Here is a 21,445-nt window from a genome sequence, read left to right as displayed (position 1 = left end):
AAAGCACATGAAAATGGATTAGTCTGTTATAAAACATAACTTGGGGGGGGTACGTGTTTAATTTGGACAGCATTTATACCAAGGAAACAATGGAGACAGGCGAGGAGTCATGCAGCTACTGAAAAGGCAAGATGTAAATTGAATAGGGCAATGGGAGTTTTGTGTTCCAATATGGGCATTACTGTTTTGTCTCATGGGAATCTAAAAGAGAATGATGTTAATATGTTTAGTGATGATGGAGTGCATTTATCCTTTTTATCTCATTTGCTGGAAATGAGAGAATTATTTGCAAAGCTATGGAAGGAGAAACTATGGTGCTCTAATAAAGTTTGATAAATTTAGTAATTTTCAACAGCATTGGGTGTGGCAGGAAAATTCTTCGGTTTTCCTGGATCGTGGTTTTTGGGGGATGGAAAATCTGGAGCAGGCCTATTCTTCCCAAGGGGAGGGGGGGGGGCAGAACACAGGGGAGGTGAAGAGTAAACGATGTGGCTTTGAACAACACTGGAGAAGTTCACTTGAGGATGCTTGATCGGGGGAAATCATGAGACTGGGGTATGCAAGGAAAAGGCAGGGAAGGAAGGAAGAATGGGAAAAGGTGGAAGTGTGGTGTCTTCAATAATGATGATCTGTAGACATAAAGTGGTAAGTGAGATAATGTTTATTCATGCACCTTCACCTATGACGGCACTCCAACTGTCATCTCCCAACAAGGGTTCTATTCAATACCAAACCACTCTAACCTCAGAACATTCTGGAAGAGACAGATTCTTCCTACTAGGTTCTATGCCACACTTCTCCCTCCCAACACAACACTGCATAAAATAACTAGATTAGCATTATCAATATCCATACCTACCCCACTCCTTGAACAATAATTGAAAATATCTAGAAGTGTCTCTGAGGGAAACACAAAACACCCTAAAATTTAGAAAAATGTGTGCAAAACAGAAAGGAAGTAAAACATGAAAATAACAGAAGAAAAATTGATATGAAGAATTCACTCCACAAAATCTCTGAGGTACATTGGTCTCTTAATAACCCTATTGCTCCTCCTCTATACCACCTGACCTCCATCATGCTCCATCTGAGCACCACTGCTTGGCAAATTTCTCATCGTATGATAGCTACTCGGTTTGACAAAGGACGGTTCTTTGAGTTTGGTAACAACTACCAAGCTGCTCTTGTTCCAAATGCGACCATAATGAATTTTTATAGCATTTTTAAAACATTTGATCACTTCCAATCTTCTGGTGAACTTTGACCATTCTGCACACCCTTTGAGCGCCCAACTCTAATAGACATACTCCTCACTTTTTTGGAAATATAAAATGCTCTTTTCCTCTTCTTTGGGCAGCAGTCTCCTTGCATCTCCACTCTCCAACAGTATTGTCTACACACCGCTTGTTCCAATGCATCCAACCAATACTGAACTTAGTCAACAGAATGCTCACTTTGAACAACTTGAAGAGGGGATTTTACCAGTAGTTGTGTGTGGTGACATACGATAACCAAACAATCTATTGGACAATTCTTCCTTTCCATCTAAGCCATTGGCCTTTGCCAATTGTATGCCTTCCTTCAATGTTTTGACCACCCTCTCAATGGCTCAGTTGGTCTCAGGGTGATACAATACAGACGCCTTGTGCTCAATGCTACACTCCCTCAAAAAGATTTCATTTCACATGAACAAAACTGTACACCATTGTCTGATAATAGGAATCGTGGAAAACGTTCTCGTCTGAAAATATTTGTCAAAAAGTTTATGACAGCAGTGGAGGAGATATCTTGAACACACAAAACCTCCACCCATCCGGAGTATAAATCCATTAGAACCATGACATAGGGAGTGACATGCTCACCTCTCACATGTCCCAAAATATCCATTGTCACTTCTTTCCATGGGTATGTTGGGAGTGACCTACAAACCATAGGCATTTGATTAGTTTTCAACCCTTTGTCACAGCCTACACACTCTGTGCATTCCTTAATCATTCATTCAACATCATGGTCAAGTCCTGCCCACCAAAAATCTCTGCGAAGTCTCCCTTTTCACAATACCCATGTGTCCCTCATGAGCTAACTGTAAAATTCTTGATCTTAACTTATTAGTAGGCCTGGGCGGTGAACTCTGCTCCGTTAGTGGAGTTTGCGGAGTTTTCTGCACTCCGCGGGGTGGAGAAAACCGCGCTGTACAGCAGATTTTTTTACTCGCTTGTCTTTCAGCTTGCGATCGCGAACTTACCGTTCGCGATCACAAGCTGAAAGACAAGCGCCAATGCCAGTTCGCACTGCACTCCGCCACTTGCAGAACTCCGCTAAGTTTTTTTGTCACTTCGTGGAGTTCAGCATAGTAAACTCAGCGCACTAAGTCTAGGCCTGCTTATTGGGTGGAATCAACCTTGTACCTCTCAATAAAAATCTTTTGTCCACTGCAAGCTCATCCAATATTTTCTCCCATCCTCCCTTGCACTCTCTGAGATCCTTCCAATTTCCTCCACCCAAACTCACGTCTCCTGACTTTACATAAAAGTTCATAATTCTGTAGCTCTTCTAACCACACATCTTCACTTATGGTATCTTCATTTACTTCACACATGCTCACTACATTGTCTTCATTCATCTCATCACTACCAGTTGAATCAAGTTCAGTCACATTCACCAATCATGACAAACAATCCACAAGAAATTGCTTGCCACTGGGACATATTGAACAGAAAAACAAAAATCTTGCAAGCCTACAAACCATCTACGTTTACGTGACAATATTTAATCTAAGCCTTTTTTGTGAATACCTCAACTAGAGGTTTGTGATCTGTCTGTATACCAAATTTGATGCCACACAGAAACTGTTTAAACCTCATGACAGATCAAAAAACAGCTAGAGACCCTCTCTCAATAACAAAATAGTTGCGTTCAGCATCTCTGAGGGTTCTTGAAATACATGCAATCATATTTCTTTTACCATCTCTCATTTGAAAAATAAATGCTCCCAACCCCTTTGCACTGACATCACACAAAATCTTGGTATCACACAATGGTTCAAAAGCCTGAAGGGAAGTAGCATTGTTCAACTCGTTTTACAATTGTAAATTCCTCACTACATTCAACACCATCCACAAAACCCGCCCTCTTCTTTAGCATTTCCTCATATTGAATGTTTTGCTGGCAAAGTCCTTGATGAAACAACAGTAATATTCAACCATTCCTAGGAATGAAAATAACTCCTCCTTGGATTTTGGTTCCTTCAAAGCCTTGATGGTGTCAACTAGTTCATTCTGAGGTCTGATTCCCATTGCTGCAATTCTGTATCCTAGATAACTGACTTCACTAACTCCAAATATGCACTTGTCAGCCTTATGAGTCAGACCCGCTTCTTCTAGTTTGCACAAGACTTCCTGCATATTCATGCTTCTCATTACTTGCACCAAAAATGAGAATGTTGTCCTGATAACATTTTACACCAGGTTGACCCTTCAAAATCCTTGACATGATCCTTTGAAATACTGCTGCAGCCGAAATAGGACCAAATGGCATCCCTTTGTATCGATAAATAACAAAAGGAGTTACAAAAACTGTAAGGTCCTGAGAACTTTCATCTAATTCAACTTGGTCGTATTCAGACATGAGGTCTAGTGTGCTAAAAACTTTGGCACCCGAAAAAGTGGTGACCATTTCCACAATATTAGGCAAGGGAAATCTGTCAACTGCCACTTCTCTGTATAGTGCCTTCAAATCCACACAATCAATCAATCAATCAATCAATCATTTGTAAAGCGTACTACTCACCCGTGAAGGTCTCAAGGCGTTGGGGGGTAACAGCTACTGCTCAAACAGCCAGGTCTTGAGGTGTCTCCTGAAGGTCAGCAGGTCCTGGGTCAGAAGCAGATGGATGGGGAGGGTGTACCACGTCTTGGTGGTGAGATAAGAGAAGCTTCTGCCACCGATGGTGGTTCTGTGTATGCGTGGGATGGTGGCAAGGGTGAGGTCGGCAGAGCGACGCTGGCAATTTGGGGTGTAGAAGGTGAGACGCTTGTTGAGGTATGCTGGTCCGGCGTTGTGGAGTGCTTTCTGTTTGTGGGTCAGGAGCTTAAAGGTGATCCTCTTCTTCACGGGGAGCCAGTGCAGGTCCTTCAGGAGGGCTGTGATGTGGGAGTGGCGGGCGAAGCCAAGGATGAGGCGTGCGGAGGCGTTCTGTATGCGTTGCAGTCTTTTCTGGAGTTTGGCCATGGTTCAAGCGTAGAGAGCATTGCCGTAGTCCAGTCTGCTGCTGACGAGGGCATGGGTGACTGTTATTCTGGTTCCGGCGGGAATCCATCTGTAGCTCTTGCGAAGCATGTGGAAGGTGTTGAAGCAGGAGGAGGAGACGGCGTTGACTTGTTGGGTCATTGAGAGTGATGAGTCCAGGTTGAATCCCAGGTTGTGTGCATGGATGGTGGGCGTCGGTGTGGCCCCCTGCGTGGCCGGCCACCAGGAGTTGTCCCAGGCGGATGGGGAGGAGCCAGGGATGAGGACCTCCATCTTGTCTGAGTTCAGTTTCAAGCGACTGTTCTCCATCCAGTCGGCGACAGCCTTCAGTTCTTCGTGGAGGTTTGTTTTGGCGATAGTGGGGTCCTTGGTGAGTGAGAGGATCAGCTGGGAGTCGTCGGTGTAGGAGACGATGTTGAGGTTGTGCGAGCGGACGATGTTGGCGAGTGGAGCCATGTAGACGTTGAAAAGGGTAGGGCTGAGGGATGATCCTTGGTAACACAACGACGAATGTTACCATTACCTTTCCATGCAACCACTATGGGCGCCAACCACTCCGTTTCCTCTACCACCTAGATGACACCACACTTGACCAATCTATCTAAATCATTTGCCACTGCTCTCTGCAAATGTATGGGGATCCTTCTCACCTTAGCCACTACTAGACTTGCATGCGGCTTTAATTTAATCTTGAGTTTGTACCCAAGTAATATCCATAGTTTGTTTTGAAACAGATCCTTAAATTCCATCACAACATACTTGACTTACATTCAATTTTATCGATTTGTGCTTGGTGTATATTGTTGGGATGTAACCTAACACCCAATTTTTTCTGATGACTCCACCCCAGCAAATCATCACCATGACATATACTTCTCCACAAGTATACTTACCACTCATGCCAATGCATGCTTCAAAGTATCCCAATAATAATTCAATCTTTGTGTCATCATGACCACCAGGTTGTATGTTCATCTTAGTGGGTGTCTTCCTGATGGCAAACACAACACTAAAAATGTTTGTTTTGCTATTATAGTGATTCGTGAACATTAATCAAATTTCATCTGAATGTCACACCCATCAATGCTTACTAACTGTCAGGAGGTGAGAACCAAATTGCACGGAAGCAGAATGACGCCTCTTCGGAATTCCCTTCCTAAAACTCACTGCCCTGAAGGTATTGTTTAGTCAAGGTGCAGTTACGTTCAAAGGGGGTAGAGGGGATGGGGAAAGAGAAGAGGTAGCCAAAACTGTGTTTCATCTAGAAAGAAGTTATTCTCATCTTCTCAATCAGAATCTTCCTTCTGTCTTTTATGTTACTGCAAAAGAATAGCAAAATGTTATTCTACTCTCCCTCTATCTCTCTCTTTATATCTCACTACTTATATATTCTAACTTTAATCACATACCCTCGCTGCTAGGCTATTTATCCTCTTCTATGTTGTTTCCTGACAGCTTCTTAATCAGTATGTTCTTAAATAACTAAATAATGCTTTCACATTCAGTCTTTTTTCATAACTTTAAACCTATCATTCATTTTAGATCTGTACTTGCCTGTCCGGAGAGACTCTTTGAAGACTCAGCAGGTAAGTGAAGTATCTTCCAATTGATAGCCTTTTATTTCTATGAAGTCTGTCTCCACTCGAAAGAACAGGTAGATTTGCATTACCAAGATACTAGTAATAGACTTCCTAATATTCTTTAACTGTCTTTATTTAATTAACCTTTTAAATCCTTATCCGCTTCAATGATTTGGAACCTTTCCGCTTGTGAAGAGATAAGCACAATCTTGTATGCTCTCTCTAGATCTGATTTCTAGTATTTTCAAGGTTCCACAAAATTTGTACCTTTGTTTTACAGATTGGAATGGAGACTCTACTTGACGAGAGTCATGCGCACAAAACCAATGCTCATAAAAGAGTCCAAGCACAGTATTTCCATTCAGACTCTCAAGAGAAACACTTCTCTCTGGAAACGAAACAGTGAACAGAATCAATTTGAAAACACTTGCCTCAAAACGTATTTTCACTCAGGTGCAACATTGAGACACTAATCTCACTTCTTAGTTGACTTGCGCTGAGGAGAAACAGACTGAAAATTGTCACCAAAAGAGCTAAAATAACGCTCCCGAAGTTGCCTACCTTCACTAACTAACTCAACGGAGAACTAGGATATCACAGCTTCTTCCTCAATCTCCTCAGGTGGATTGACAGATGCGCATTTGTTATGTTGCACATGTGTGACATTCCATTTGGGTTTTCAATGAGATTCAGGAGAGTTTGAGTTGGCAGACATCTTGGAATTCTAGAGCTGCCTGCTCAATCTCCAATTGTTTGCTCTCATGGAGTCTTGTCCCTTTCTTGAAGTCTTATTCGTAAATACACTTGCCAGGATAGGACATTTAGCAGGAATCCTCTTTGGGACCTTGACACTTACTCTGAAGGAAAAAGTTTATTTGACTCACCAACATGCAAAACCACCTCTTTACATGTGTCCTGCCTCTTGATCTTTTTAGTTTGTTGTGCTTGTTCCTGCAACAATTACTAAAGTGTCCTCTGATCCCACAGGAGTTGCACACTTGAGACCAAGCTGGATAAGATCTACTATTGGCCTGATGACCCTCAAGCCCACATCTGAAACATGTTCCTCTGAAGTTTAGCTCTACTCTCCACAGTTCTCTAGCTTCAGTACTCTCATTTTTCCCAGAAGCATAATGAGTCTTTACAACAAATACTTCTGTCACCTTTTCTTTCCCTGCCTTGAGTTCCCCTACACATTTCATCATATGTTCCACCTGTTTTGCCACAATGAGCACCCCCTAAAGTAGGGGTTCGTCTTTCATTCATAACTTCTCATATATCTTACCGCTGTTACAGCGTAATACAAACTGGTCTCTAATCGTCTCCTCAATGGCACCTTCAAACTTGCAATTCGAAGCCAATTTCCTCAAAGCCGTCACAAACTATTATACAGACTAATTCTGACCGTGACACATCAGCCCAAAATGATACCTCTCTAAAATGGTACTTACGCGTGGTAAGTAATGATGATCTAATTTGGCTATAAATATTTCAAATTCATTTAAATCCTGCGCTTCTGCTTGTGGAAGCTCTGGCAAATTCTCTAAAACATCTTGCCCCTCTGCCCCTAAAAAATGCAATATTAAGGCATGTTTCCTCTCCGCACTCAAGTTTGTGCCACACACATATGCATAGTTCCCAAAAACCTTTTCCACTTAGCCCATCCAATTAAAGGTTCACCAGAGAGGGTAAAAAAAATGGTGGTGTTGTGACATGCTGCATGTTGTACCACCTTACTTGTTGTTGTGTGGAATTTAAAGACAGAGGGAAAGAGAAAAAAAAATAGAAGCATAACCAATGAGAACAACAATCTGGCAGCAATTAGCACTACCACAACTTGCAACACAGAGTGTTGAGTATCTTGACATGTAAAAGTTGCTAGACTCAAGATGTACACATCATCGTATGGCATGCAGAGAACATTTGCTGGCCATAAAACCTCCTGAACTGACCCCGTAAGAACCAGATTGATGACTTGAACACAGAGAAAAAATAACGTAGTCAATAGAAGCATCCCATTTACTTGTGATCACAAAAACATAAACTGTCACCTTCAAGCAGAACTTTGAAGCTCCAAGCGTGTAACTGAAACATCTCTTCAAGAGCACGCAAAAGCTGAAAGCACTCTGATGAAGCTTTGCAGAAAATCTAAAATAAACACTGCTCCACAAAGTGCTGCTGCATGTGTTGACTCCTCTGCGCCGACTCCACCAATGGAGATGACAATGGATTCCCTTGTCTCCCCACACAACAGAGCTTGCATCCAGCAGTCATCTGCTGTGAATTACCTTCCAATCGCTGCTTCCCGAACCAGAACTTATCAACAGGAAGCTCCCGCCACCCCCACACTGCTCTTTCAGTAAGTGCCGAGCGACATGGGTCCCCGGATGCCTCCACATGCGTTAATGTGCTCCACAATGAGTTTGAGTTGAACTCAAATCCACACATGACACACCAGAGCACCACAGCTTCTCCCTTCCTGCTACCAAGGATCACTTAAATGCTGTATGATGGACACTGACAGAGCACAGATTCACCCAACCTGGCTGCGTGTCCTGGTGAATAGTAATCTAGTTTTGCACTTCATTTTCTCTGCTGTAATGGTTGTCTAGTTTTTCCCTTCATTTTCTCTGCTGTATTCGTTGTCTGGTTTGCCCTTTGTCGCACTGTATTAACTGTAGCCTAGTCTGCCCCTCGTTGTTCAGTGTATTTAGTCTTTTGTTAGTCTGCTTCTTGTCTTTTCTTTAACTAATTGCTGCCTGTTACCTTGTTTTGCCCTATACCTTATTGCATTGTGCCCTGCGTTGCTGCTGCACCTGTGGCCCCTCTCCCCTGCTGATTCCCATTCTCTCCTCACAGCTGCATGTCTCTCCCCCTCCCCTACTTAATGGCTGCCACTGTGGGGGAGCACTAGCAGGCCCGCTGAACTCGGTCTGAGTCCTGCTCTCTCTCCAGCAGCTCCACCGTAAGGGCCTCGCCACTGACTCCCTTCGCCTCCACCTGATAGATGTGTAAGGCCTCTGTCCCCCCCCATGGTGCTGTGCCCCATGCAGCCTGGTCAGTGCACTTGTTGTGCCTTGTTCGCCCATCGTTTTTCTCTGCTGTAATCGTTGTCTAGTTTTGTCCTTTCTCTGCTGTAATCGTTTTCTAATTTTGCCCTTCGTTTTCTGTGCTGTAATTGTTGTCTACTTTTTCCCTTTGTTTTCTCTGCTGTAATCATTGTCTAGTTTGCCCTTCGTCTCACTGTATTAACTGTAGCCTAGTCATCCCCTCGTTGTTCAGTGTATTTAGTCTTCTGTTAGTCTGACCCTCATCTTCTCTTTATCTAATTGCTGCCTGTTACCTTGTTTTGCCCTGTGCTTTATTGTATTGTGCCCTGCACTTCTGCTGCCCCTGCGGCCCCTCCACTCTTCCAGTTCCCGTTACCGCCTCCCAGCTGCATATCCCTCCCCTACTTAATGATGTCCGCTGCTTGGTCACGCAGCTGGCGCGCCAAAGGCAAGTCCTTCTGCACCCATTCGTGACCCAACCAAGGCCAGCACCAGGGACCCTGGTTATCTGACCTTCCACCACTACAACTCAGCTGCCCTCCTCACACTAAACCCCGGAAGGAACAACAACTGCCAGTGGTCCACACAGAACACCACCCATGGCCAGTTCTCTTGCTGCCACTGCCGACAGAACTTCACATCCGCCCCAGCCACCAACACCGCTGACACCCTGCGGTGCATCCTCCTCAATGTACGATGCTTGCACAGACACGCAGCAGAGATCTGGAACCTCCTGGACACCCTCTCACCAGATGTCGCCTTCTTTACAAAAACTTGGACCAACGCCATCTCGGGCTGTGACATTGCCATCGCCATCGCTGACGGATTCAAGATCCAGAGAAAGGACTGCCCCAACAACCCAGGAGGAGGACTCGCCACCACACACAAAAATTCCCTTAGCCTCATTATCTCGAGCGACGCCTTCCCTCCACCGAACACCTTCACTTCCGGGTCCAGACCAGCCCTAGAACCATACTTCGTGGCACCTTCGCTATGGACCCCGTGGCCCCGGTACCCCATTTGCCACCAGCATCACTGACCTCATTGCACCCTACGCCATCACCTCCATGGACAACACACTCATCGGAGACCTGAATTTCCACCTTGACCACCCCAGCGACCCCAACTTTACCACCCTCCTGGACAACCTCGCCAACATCGGACTGAAACAGCTCGTCACCACGCCTACCCACAATGTAGAGCACACCCTCAGCTCCATCTTTGCAGGAGGAGACACTATCTGTTTCAGCCACACCACGCAAACCCCATGGACGGACCACCACTGTGTACACTATCTCGTCAATAAACTCAAGCCACCGAGACCTAGCCTGTACCTCCCGTGAAGAAACTGGGCAAAGTCACAGAAGATCAGCTGAACTCCACACTCAAGTGCAACACCCCCACCACCGCTACTGATACCAAACTCGCAGCCAGAGAACTGTACAAATGGATCTCCAACTGCTCAGACAAGCTCGCTACCCTACGCAACCCCGACAGACAGAACCCCAGAAAGGCCACCTGGTTCAACACTGAGCTCCAAGAAGCCCGATGCACCTGCAGACATCTTGAAAAGAACTGGAGAAACAACAAACACCCCAGGACCACACCACCTACAAGAACACCATGCCAGAATACCACCAACGCATTAGAACCACCAAAAGAACCTTCACCCACAACAAAATCCTCGCCAACTCCAGCAACTCCAAGGAACTCTTCAGTGTCATCCAGGAATTCACCAAGCCCCCCAGCGAAACCACAGATATCACCTCTTCCCAAGTCCTCTGTGACAAGCTCGGGTTGTGTTTTCACCTGAAAATCAAGAACCTCTACGACCACTTCAATGACCATACACCGTACTCCACCACCACCCCCTCAGCCGACAACAATAGCGAGCCCACCATCTTCTCCTGAACCCAAGTCACAACCAAAGAAACCACCTCAACCATGGAAAACATCCACTCAGGGGCCCCCACAGACCCCTGCCCACTTCACATCTACAACAGAGCCGCTGCTGCCATCGCACCAGAACTATGCCACAACATCAACACCACCTTCAAGATGGGCACCTTCCCCATTGACTGGAAACATGCAGAAGTCAGACCCTTGCTCAAGAAGCCCTCAGCAGACCCCAAGGACCTCAAAAACTACTACCCCCATGTCTCTCCTCCTCTTCGCAGCAAATATCGCCGAGAAGAACGTCAACACACAACTAACAAGGTTCACCGAAGACAACTCCATCCTCGACCCCACCCAATCCAGGTTCCGCAGCAACCACAGCACAAGACCACCCTTCTCGCCGCCACAGACGACATCTGCACCCTCCTTGACCAAAGACACACCACAGCCCTGATCCTACTCGACCTCTCAGCAGCCTTCGACACCCTCTCCCATCGCACACTTGCCTCCAGACTCCACCATGCCCGTAGACAAGGAACCACCCTCGACTGGATCCGCTCTTTACTCACCAACAGCACCCAAAGAATCAGACTGCCACCCTTCCTCTCCGAACCCATGGAAATCAACTGCGAAGTACCCCAGGGATACTCGCTCAGTCCAACCCTCGTTAACATCTTGCCTCCATCGTCAGACAGCACGGCCTCAGCATAGTGTCCTACGCCGACGACACCCAGCTCATCCTCTCCTTCACCAAGGACCCCACCACCACCATACTCAACTTCCAGGAAGGAATGCAAGGTGTCACATCCTGGATAAGCAACAGCTGCCTAAAGCTCAACTCAGAGAACATAGAAGTCCTCGTCCTAGGAACCTCCCCTTCAGCATGGGACAACACCTGGTGGCCCAACACATTCCGCACCCTCCCAACCCTGATGGACCACACCCATAACTTCAGCTTCATACTCGACTCCTCCCTCTACATGATTAGACAGGTCAAGGCCGTTGCCTCCTGCTGCTTCAATGCCCTCCACATCCTCCGAAAGTCCTTCAAATGGATCCCCCCCGAGTCAAGGAAGACCGCCACCCATGCACTCATAACCAGCATATTGGACTATGGGAATGCCCTCCACGCCAGCATCAACAAGTCTCTACTGCACAACCTTCAGATGATATAGAACACCGCAGCCAGACTCGTCCTTGGCATCCCTCAACACAAGCACATCAGTCAACACCTACAGAACCTCCACTACCTCCACATCGAAAAGAGAGTCACTTTCAAGATACTCATCCATGCGTACAAATGCCTCCAAAACTCCGGACCCCTTACCTCAACAAGAGAATTGCCTTCCACGTACACAAAAGAAACCTCGGATCCTCCAACCTCACCCTCGCCGAAACCCCTTGCATCCGCAGAGCCAGGACAGGGGGAAGAGACTTCTCCTACATCACGGCCAAGACGTGGAATGAGCTCCCAATTGACATCAGACGCTCCCCCTCTTTGTACACTTTTAGAAAGGCCCTCAAGACCTGGCTCTCTCCGACTAAATGGAACTGCTGACCCAAAACCCAGCGCCGTGAGACTCTCACGGGTGAGTAGTGCGCTTACAATTCCCTGATTGATTTATTGATTGAGTGATTGATTTATTGATAAGTGCTGATGGCTGGTGACACTGAAGGCCCCAACTGGAAACAAGATGACAGCTCAGCTCCTCACGTCAGTTACGGAGGACCAGAAACTTAATTTCCTCTTTGGAGTCGCCTTGTTAAGGTGCATGCCCAGTTCCTGGACCTTCATCCCATCCTAGTCATCAAATTGTGGTGTCTTCAATAACAATGACCAGAAGATATAAAGCAGTAAGTGAGATAACGTTTATTCATGCACCTTCACCAATGATGGCAATCCAACTGTCGTCTCCCCACAAGACTCTATCCCATAAAAGGTAGGGAAGGAAGGAAGAATGGGAAAAGTTGGAAGACCATGGGATTTTTTATTGAAGAAATTTTTAGCTATTTAGAGTGGTGTAGGGAATGGTTAGAGTTGTTCATGTATTAGTGAGGTTGAGTTGTTTACAATGTTTGTATCCATGAAGTTGATGCTATATACCCGTCTTAATAAAGTGACCTTTTTCGGTCACATTATAAGTAAAATACTAGTAAAGAATCACTTAAGTCGAACTAGCGAAAGTAGGTAGGAAAGATGGCTGAGCTATTTTTTAAAACACTGGCACTTGAATACACAAAACTGTGTGCCTCGTCTTATCCACGGAATGCTGCTCTTATTTCGACCTCACTATCCTGATCGCTCGTTTTCCTGGGCATCATCATGAGAAACTGCGAAAAGTCATTTGTCCCATTGACTAGAAGGTAACGATCAGTGTTAGCAGCACTCTGTATCTCACTCACATGAGATGTAAACAGCCATTCACATGAGAAGTGAGGAGTTATCAGTATCCCATTTACCAGCAGCATCTATTTGTTGGACCATATCATGGAGTTCTGCGTTTGTGGGATTTTGTCCAAGTGCCCGCATTACCGCCCCCAATTCATTGGCTGTTATCATACCATCGTCATGTTTATCGAACAAGGAAAGCCCTTCTCTCAGCTCTGTGAGACCAATAACAGGTTTTAAGAAAGTATGAGGTACAGAAAATACCATGATCATGCGGCAAGTGAACGCCTGTAGCAATTTTATGAATACAAATTCCAGCCCTGAAAACAGCATATTTTAAAATAGCATAAATATAAAGTGACATCTAGTTGCCTCTGATAAATTGCACTGGACCCCTGCGCAGTCCCCCTCCCCTCCTCCATAACTGCCAATATATCTTGCACAATACGAACACTTCAACAGCAAGGGCCTAGCGTATGGGACTCAATACCTTGCTGCTGAAAGTTTCAGCAGCAAACCATATTGTGGTTTGGTTGCAATAGGTAGACAAAACTGTCACTTCTAAATGCAACATGATATGAAAGATTATCAGATACAGTTTACAAGTACAAAGAAACATTTTGCTCTTCCACGGGCAGCAGGTTTATCTGTGAACCTTTGAGCTGGTAATAATTATATTCTGCGAGGTATGCAGCAAAGGTAATCTGCTTCAAGCCATTTAAATTGGATACACATTATTGGGGGCACATCAGCAGTACTTCAGGCACCAAATAAAAGATGGTCTATAGTTACTTTTTGACTATGGAAATGTATATATTAGTTTAACAAATCTTAGTAAAGCTTTTACCTGCAATCTGCTCCTCAGTCAGTTGATCGGGCTGCATAGACATGAAATGAAATGAAATGAATGAAATGAAATGAAATGAAGGGTATGTTTATATAGCGCAACTGTCACTCCGACTGGAGCCTCCTGGCGCTAACATAGATATAAAAAGTTAGGTATTTAATAGTAGGCTCACGTATAGAGAGCAGATTTAGGTTTACATTTCTACATGTTAAACTAGATACTCAAAAGTAGCCAGTATTACAGTATGGAAAGCAAAACACATTAAGTTCACTTAATGAAATAGAACTGCACAAAAAACGTAAAAAGCTACAAGCTACCAACAAATATGAAATGTCACTTCAATTAACTTCTAGTGACATGTGCAGCCTACATATTTAAGCACACCATGCAATAAATTCCAACCTGCTCAAGCCAGTAATGCTACCTGCATAAATCGGTAATTTTAATTTACTCTGCGTACTGATTTCCTGGTCCAAGTCTATAAGCTTTGAACAGGTTTTTAAAAATGTTGCCCAATGTGCGCTGCATGTGTAATATGCATGATAGCAAACTATCGAATAACGAAAATATTTGGAGCAAGCATTATGAGCTGTACCATTGATGGGACACAAGCTGTTAAGGTGGTCAGCAATTGAAGGCACAGCACAAACATGCCTGCTCCAGTTACTGCCACCTTCTGCTATCCTACTCAGCCATTGTATTTGTTACATCTGCACATTACAGCAAGAAGGATGGATGTGGCAGAGAAATGAGCTGTCGCAAGTCCACACATGAATTGCTATTGTGATTAAAAGTTTACTCACCGAAATAAAAATGGTAGAGACAGCAGGATTCTGGAAGGATGGTCTTAAGGATAGTCTAGTACTTGGGGGCGTGGCCTAGCCGCCGACCGTTATGGCTGCGTAGGCTGGTAGCTCTGCTGTAGCCCTTCTTTCCAGCTCCATCAGTGGCGGTGCCGATGCTGATATCGCCGCGAAAATGACTCCTGGAGGCGAGTGAGGTCGGTGGAAGCGGCGGCTGCAGCTCCGGGCCGCTCGTTGCTTGTGGAGCGGAACGGCGCCGTGAGTGAAGAGATGCTGCGTGGTTGGGCCTAGGACTGGACCTGAGGCCGGGGCCTTGCGTGCTGCGGTGGGCCGGGCTTCGACCGGTGCCGCATCGGAGGAATTGCCGTGACGCCGATGGAGGAGGCGGTAGGCGGCGGCAGGGGGGGCAGCGGCCCTTCAATACTGAGGCTGTGTGTGGGCTTTAGCGGAGGCACCGCGGTGTCAGGGGCCGCGTGTGTGTTGGCAGACCGGCGCCCGGCTGGAGCCCTGCCTGTGTCTGTGCCCGGGCCCCCCCGCCCCTGAGTTTCATCTATGGCCCATGGGTGCCGATGCCACGTGAACCCATCCTGTGAAGCCCCCACTGAGGCCCCCGTTGAGGCCCTCCTCCACTGCTGCCTATAGTGAAATTACTGGTGCCTCGCCCTGTGTTTGGCTTGTATGGATGCCCTGCATCTTCTCTTCTGGGACTGCGTCATTGCCCGCCTGTGGAGCCTGTGTTTGCTCGGATGTACTGCCTATTGGTGCCACACGGCTCGGCCTCTGTCCTCCCCTGCCGTTGGTCGCTCTGGGTGCTGCAGGGGTGACTGACAGCGTGATAGCTGCCCAGGGGACTGCGACCCTGCCTCGTCTTTGTCTTCTACGTACCTGAGACCACAGTGGCCGGTGGCTGACTTGTGGTACTGCTTCTAGCTGCCCATCCTCACGCTGTGCGGCCAGTACAGGGGATATGGGGGGTAAGGAACCCCGACAGAGTACACTCCCTTTCAAAGCTTCGGGCCCAGCACAGTGGCGCAACAATCTATCATGGCGGAGGGCGGCGAGGTTCCCGCGATGGCGGCGGCAGGCATGGAGGGTCTCCTGGCTGAGCAGCGGGCAGGATTCAAGGCCTTCGACACCTGATTTGATGCCCTCGACCGGCGTCTGGATGCGATGGGGGCCCGGTTGGACAAACATGAGGGGCGTCTGACAGTGGCAGAAAGTAGAATTTCAGACCTGGAGGATGGTGCGGCCCAAACTGCCAAAAAGTATGAGGATGGAGAGGCTCCTTAAAGCGGTGGCGATGAAGAATGAGGATTTGGAGGCCCGGGGCGCAGAAATAATATCCACACTACGGGAGTGGCTGAATCGACAAGCACTGGCAGGTTGGATCTGTTTGTTGAAAACCTTCTCACAGAACTCTTTGGCAGGGACTCATTCACCGATACTTTTGTTGTAGAACGTGCGCACCGCATCCAGGGGCCTCGACTGAATCCGGGGTGTCCTCCACGCCCGATTCTAGCACGCCTTTTGAATTTTAGGGACAGGGATGCTGCTCTGCAGTTGGCCAGAGAAAAGGGGCAACTGAACTGGCAGGGCTCTACCATCTCCCTCTTCCCCGATTTCACAGCGATGGTGCGGGATGCGCCTCGGAAATATGCGGGGGTTAAGGCTGCACTGCGGAAGCTTGGCCTGCGCTATGGAATGCTGTACCCTGCGTCTCTAATGGTGAATGTGGATGGACGATCTTGGGTTTTTGACACCCCCCATGAGGCTCAGGAATTTTGCCACCAATATGCTAACGCTGCAAAGAAGAACTCTGGTGCATCTCCATCGCACTCTCAGGGCATTCCGAACTCAGGAGCAAGTGCGGACCTGTTTGGTACCGGTTAGCTCCATCTGTTGTGCTCCTCTATTGTAGCTGTAGACATTGCTCACCACGTTACAATTATTGTTGAAGCTCCTCCTAGTAACGCTTGATGGCACTACAGGTTGTGCCGCCACTGACTATGTTGTTCTGTTATGATATGGTATGGGGTTATGGAGGCACATTTATTTGTTGTCTTGGGGGTTCATTGCTGGGGTTTTTGGTTTGCAGTTATATTTTGAAGTTGTGATGTGGGATGGGGTCCTTCTCCCCACATATGGTGGGGCGGATGGGTGGGGTCGGGTGGGGTTTGGGACAGTTGGTCAAATGTGCGTGCTATATGTGGTATTATGTACACCTTGCGGCTTAGCACACCTATTGTGCGAATAGGAAAGCCATTTACTCTCTTTGCATTGGACTATGGCTAGTAATGTTATGGCGGTGGCTGATGTGTCTCTGATATCTTGGAATGTCCGAGGTCTTAATAACGCCCGCAAATGTAAGCTAGTGACAAATTATTTACAGCGCCACCAGGTGGATGTCGCCTTCCTGCAGGAGACCCATCTGACTAAACCTTTCACCCCATTAGTTGCTGCTGCCTGGGGATCCCATAGATATTTTGCTGGTTATAGCGCCTATGCCCGAGGAGTGGCTTTGCTCATCCACAAGAGACTGCCCTTTCATGAGGAGGAGGTATATAGGGATGAGGGCGGGAGATATGTGTTGGTTAAGGGCTGCATGCTGGAGCACTCTGTACTTTTTGTCAACATTTATGCCCCGAACGTAGAGGACCCTGAGTTTTTTAACGTTTATTCACATGTTCTTCACATGGGGGCCGATTATATATATTTGGGAGGTGATTTTAATTTGACCCTTAACCCGGAGCTGGATAGTACTTCACGCACCACAGCCACTAAATCACGTGCGCGGCGCACCCTGTGGGGTGTCCTCGAACAATTTAAAAAAAAAAAGGATAGTCTAGTACTTACAGAACTCACTATAGTGGCTTAAATCTAGCTGCCACCAACATCCGCTGCAACAATTCTACTTAACGCATGTCGCTTGGTTTCAAGAACATGATACCAAGAGTAGTCGGACTCTTACAATCATTGACATTCCAAGATATTGACATCAGTAAGCAAGTGGTAGTCAAGGACACAAGATGACTAAAATTCTGAATTTACTAACAATAAAGAGGGCCTGTGGGCTATATTTATCCAGGTCCAGCATACATGCCCTTAAGTACTACAAAACAGAAAGGTATGCAGTTCCTAATGAACACTGTCGGTTGATGTATAATTACTGTGTAGTGAAGTATACACTAGAAGCAGGAGGGGGTTTCCTCCTTTCGGAAAGAGACCCTCACAGACCCCCAATCAGTCGGGTGTCTTGCTTCATCATCGGGTCTGCTCCATATCGGGTCGGCGCTGCAATACCCGATCGGCTCCCTTAATGGGGCCTTTTGGCAGAGATCTTTTCTCCTTATGCCATAAGGTGCAGTGTGTGAGTGTAGATGTAGTATGTAAAGAAGTGAGATTAAAACAGGAGATAGTGGTCCACTCAGAACTATTTTAATGATTGTAGCCACTCTCCTGCTTAAAAAGAGACTTCCAAAAGAAGTCCAAAGTTCTGGTCACGCACCTACGCACCAGAGAGTATCCCCAACGCAACATATCTCTTTCTCAAAAAAGAGCAAGGAACAACAACAGAGAAAGCTTGCTAGAAACCAGACCGAAAGAACTAGTTGACTTTCTCACTTGCGTGACCACATTTACACCTGATTCCAACCAAATAAAGAATATCATTAAAAAGCATTGGGGTATCCTGAACACAGGTAGTTTGCACCTTCAAACCCTGAGAGTTGCTTTTAAATGGACAAACAACCTCAAAGACATGCTCATACATACTAGACCCAAGGTACATAATACTAATGTTCAGAGATCCCTGTGGTATCTGCCACCAGTGAAGGGACACTACGGCTACGGCTCATGCACTGTGTGTCCGTTTACGAAAATGACAAAAGAGATCACATTTGCTAATGGGTTCAAGTGGCAGCTCAATAAGCATACAAATTGCAACACGACTAATTGCATCTACATGTTAATGTGCCCATGCCAACTCCTTTATATAGGGATGACTACTAGACCCGTAAGAACAGGGATCACAGAACACCGCAGCAATGTCAGGTGCTATAAGACAAACACTAAAATGACGACACACTTTGATCAACTGCGCCACCTCCCAGATTCCATCAGTTGTTGTGTCCTAGAAGCACACCCCGGTATAAACAAGGACAACCTCTGACGCATGTGGCAAGTGAGGACATCCCAGTCTGCCCCTCAGCGTTACCTACTTGGTTGCGCCTGGGGGCCTGACTAAGGGTGCTACACTGGCCTATGTGGACTTGGGATAACATGATATACGCGCCTCACTAGCATCGACCCTTAACCTTGGGGTATTTCAGCCTCATACGTACCGCATCTCTTTTAACTTTCATTGGCTCAACCGTGCATGATATGAATTTTCCTTTTATTTCCCAGCTTCCCAAGATCACTGCACTATTCAGTGTTGGAACTTGTTGGCCACCAACGAAACATAATTCTGACCCCAATAGGGTGAGTTCACTGAACGCACACAGCATCAATACTCCTCACATGCTGCCTCTCAAAAACCGCTGTTCTTAAATGCTGCTCCATATCGCAGTGTGCATGATCACTACCACCTTGAGTGATGCATGTCTTTTATCACTTTTTTTCTTTACAATTAGAACACAAGACAAGTATAGTAGGTTCATTCAATGCTCTGATATATCTCTATGCTTCCCTATTTTCTTACAGGTTGAAGTCCTAGATCTATAGGTACCACGTTTTATGGTGCTGTATGAGTGGTCACTTAATTAATTGTTTGTGTACCACTACCAAAAAGTGTGGATACATCTTGCATTGGTCCTGAAGAATTGCCTTCAAATAGAAATAATGGAAAGAAACATGTTGAACCAAGAGCGCACATCCCCGTGACCTTATAACAGGGGTGTGCTACATTCATTCGACCACTACCTCCTGTTTTAACCTCACTTCTTGACATACTACATCTACACTCACTAGGGCCCTCATACACTCTGCACCTTATGGCATGAGGAAAAAAGATCTTCACCAAAAGGCCCCATTAAGGGCACCGATCGGGTATTGCAGCACTGACCGGATAAGGAGCAGACCCGATGATGAAGCAATACACCCCACTGATAGGGGGTGTGTGACATTCCCTTTCCATAAGGAGGATACCCCTCCTACTTCTAGTGTGTACTTCACTACACACTAATTACCCAAACACCTAGAGGACAACCTTGCCCACCAACACCCCTCAACCACAATGACCATGCAGTCCATACACTATGGAACATCCTCTGACCCCTACCCTTACCGAGTCTTCAAAGTACTGGAACCCATTATCCCAGTCATCACCCCAATCCTGAATGACTATTACAACCAAATACATGGATGCCTAGAAATACACCACAGTACTCCTCAAGAAACACTCAGACCTGAAGACGCTAATCATCTCATGATAAAACCTAGCCACCTATTTCAATTACATCCACCTCCTAAACACCATCCGATCTGAATTCAGGCCCAGCAACAACACAGAGATTGGCCTTGCCATCGCAGATGACATCAGACAGAGGTGACACCACTGTCCTCCTCCTCGACCTTTCCATAGGTTTCATCATCTTTTCTCACCCCATCCTTATCCAACCACTGCACAAAGCCAGCATTCATGGACCAGAATATCAATGCAATTACTCCTTATTGACAGGCCGGACCCTGTCCGTCAGCCTGGTCCCCTTCACCTTAGATGCAGTCAAACTCCTCTGTGGAGTTACACAAGAATCCTCGTTCAGCCCCTGTTCAACATCTACATGACCAGTATTATCTGCACCCACAGAATCATATCCTACACTGATGACACCCAGTTCACTCTCCCCTCCCAAAATAACAAGATTCCAAAAACCATGACCAATTTCTCCACATGCATGAGAAAATTTGGAAGATGGATGAAAACGAACTGCCTCAAGCTCAACATGGAACAAGACAGAAGTAGTAATCTTGCTCTGGGACTCCACCTGGTGGCCTTCCAAACTCTGACCTACTCATATCCTTGCAATCCATTAAATTACCTCACAATAGTAGTAGACAAGCAACTCACTAACACTAGCCAAGGGAATAAAGTCTGTCTCCTGCCATTTCCTGCTTCCCACAAATACTTTCAGAACAGTTAACCAAGCCTCATGACCAGCAATCTAGACTACAGTAATGCACTATGCTGAAATCGATGTTCAATTGGCCAGAAGACTACACACCATTAAAAATAATCTCAGAATCAAGGCTCACACTCAACCTTCCACCCCACTGACTCCCAATTCATGAAGTAGCACTCTTTAAAATCCTCATGCATACATGCAAAGCCCTATAGAACATTGCCCCTACACACCTCTACCACAAACTTCCACAAACCTACCGTACACTTCTGCTCAGCCAGACCCGTACTTACTCATCCCACAGCCCGACATATGGAAAACTAGATACGGAGGTGATACCTTCTACCTCGCTACTAAAGCTTGAAAAGACCTGCCCTGGACATCAGGACCAGATCCTCCGTTCATGAGATCGGCAATCAGCATACAACACACATAACTAGAGATTATGATATGAAACTAAAGAAAGGATACACAAAAAGTTTCAAGTAGAAAGATGGCTGCAAATATCAAATG

This window comes from Triturus cristatus, chromosome 6, assembly GCF_964204655.1.
Source record: "Triturus cristatus chromosome 6, aTriCri1.1, whole genome shotgun sequence".
Classification (NCBI taxonomy): Eukaryota; Metazoa; Chordata; class Amphibia; order Caudata; family Salamandridae; genus Triturus; species Triturus cristatus.
Note: the sequence above shows the minus strand (reverse complement) of the source record.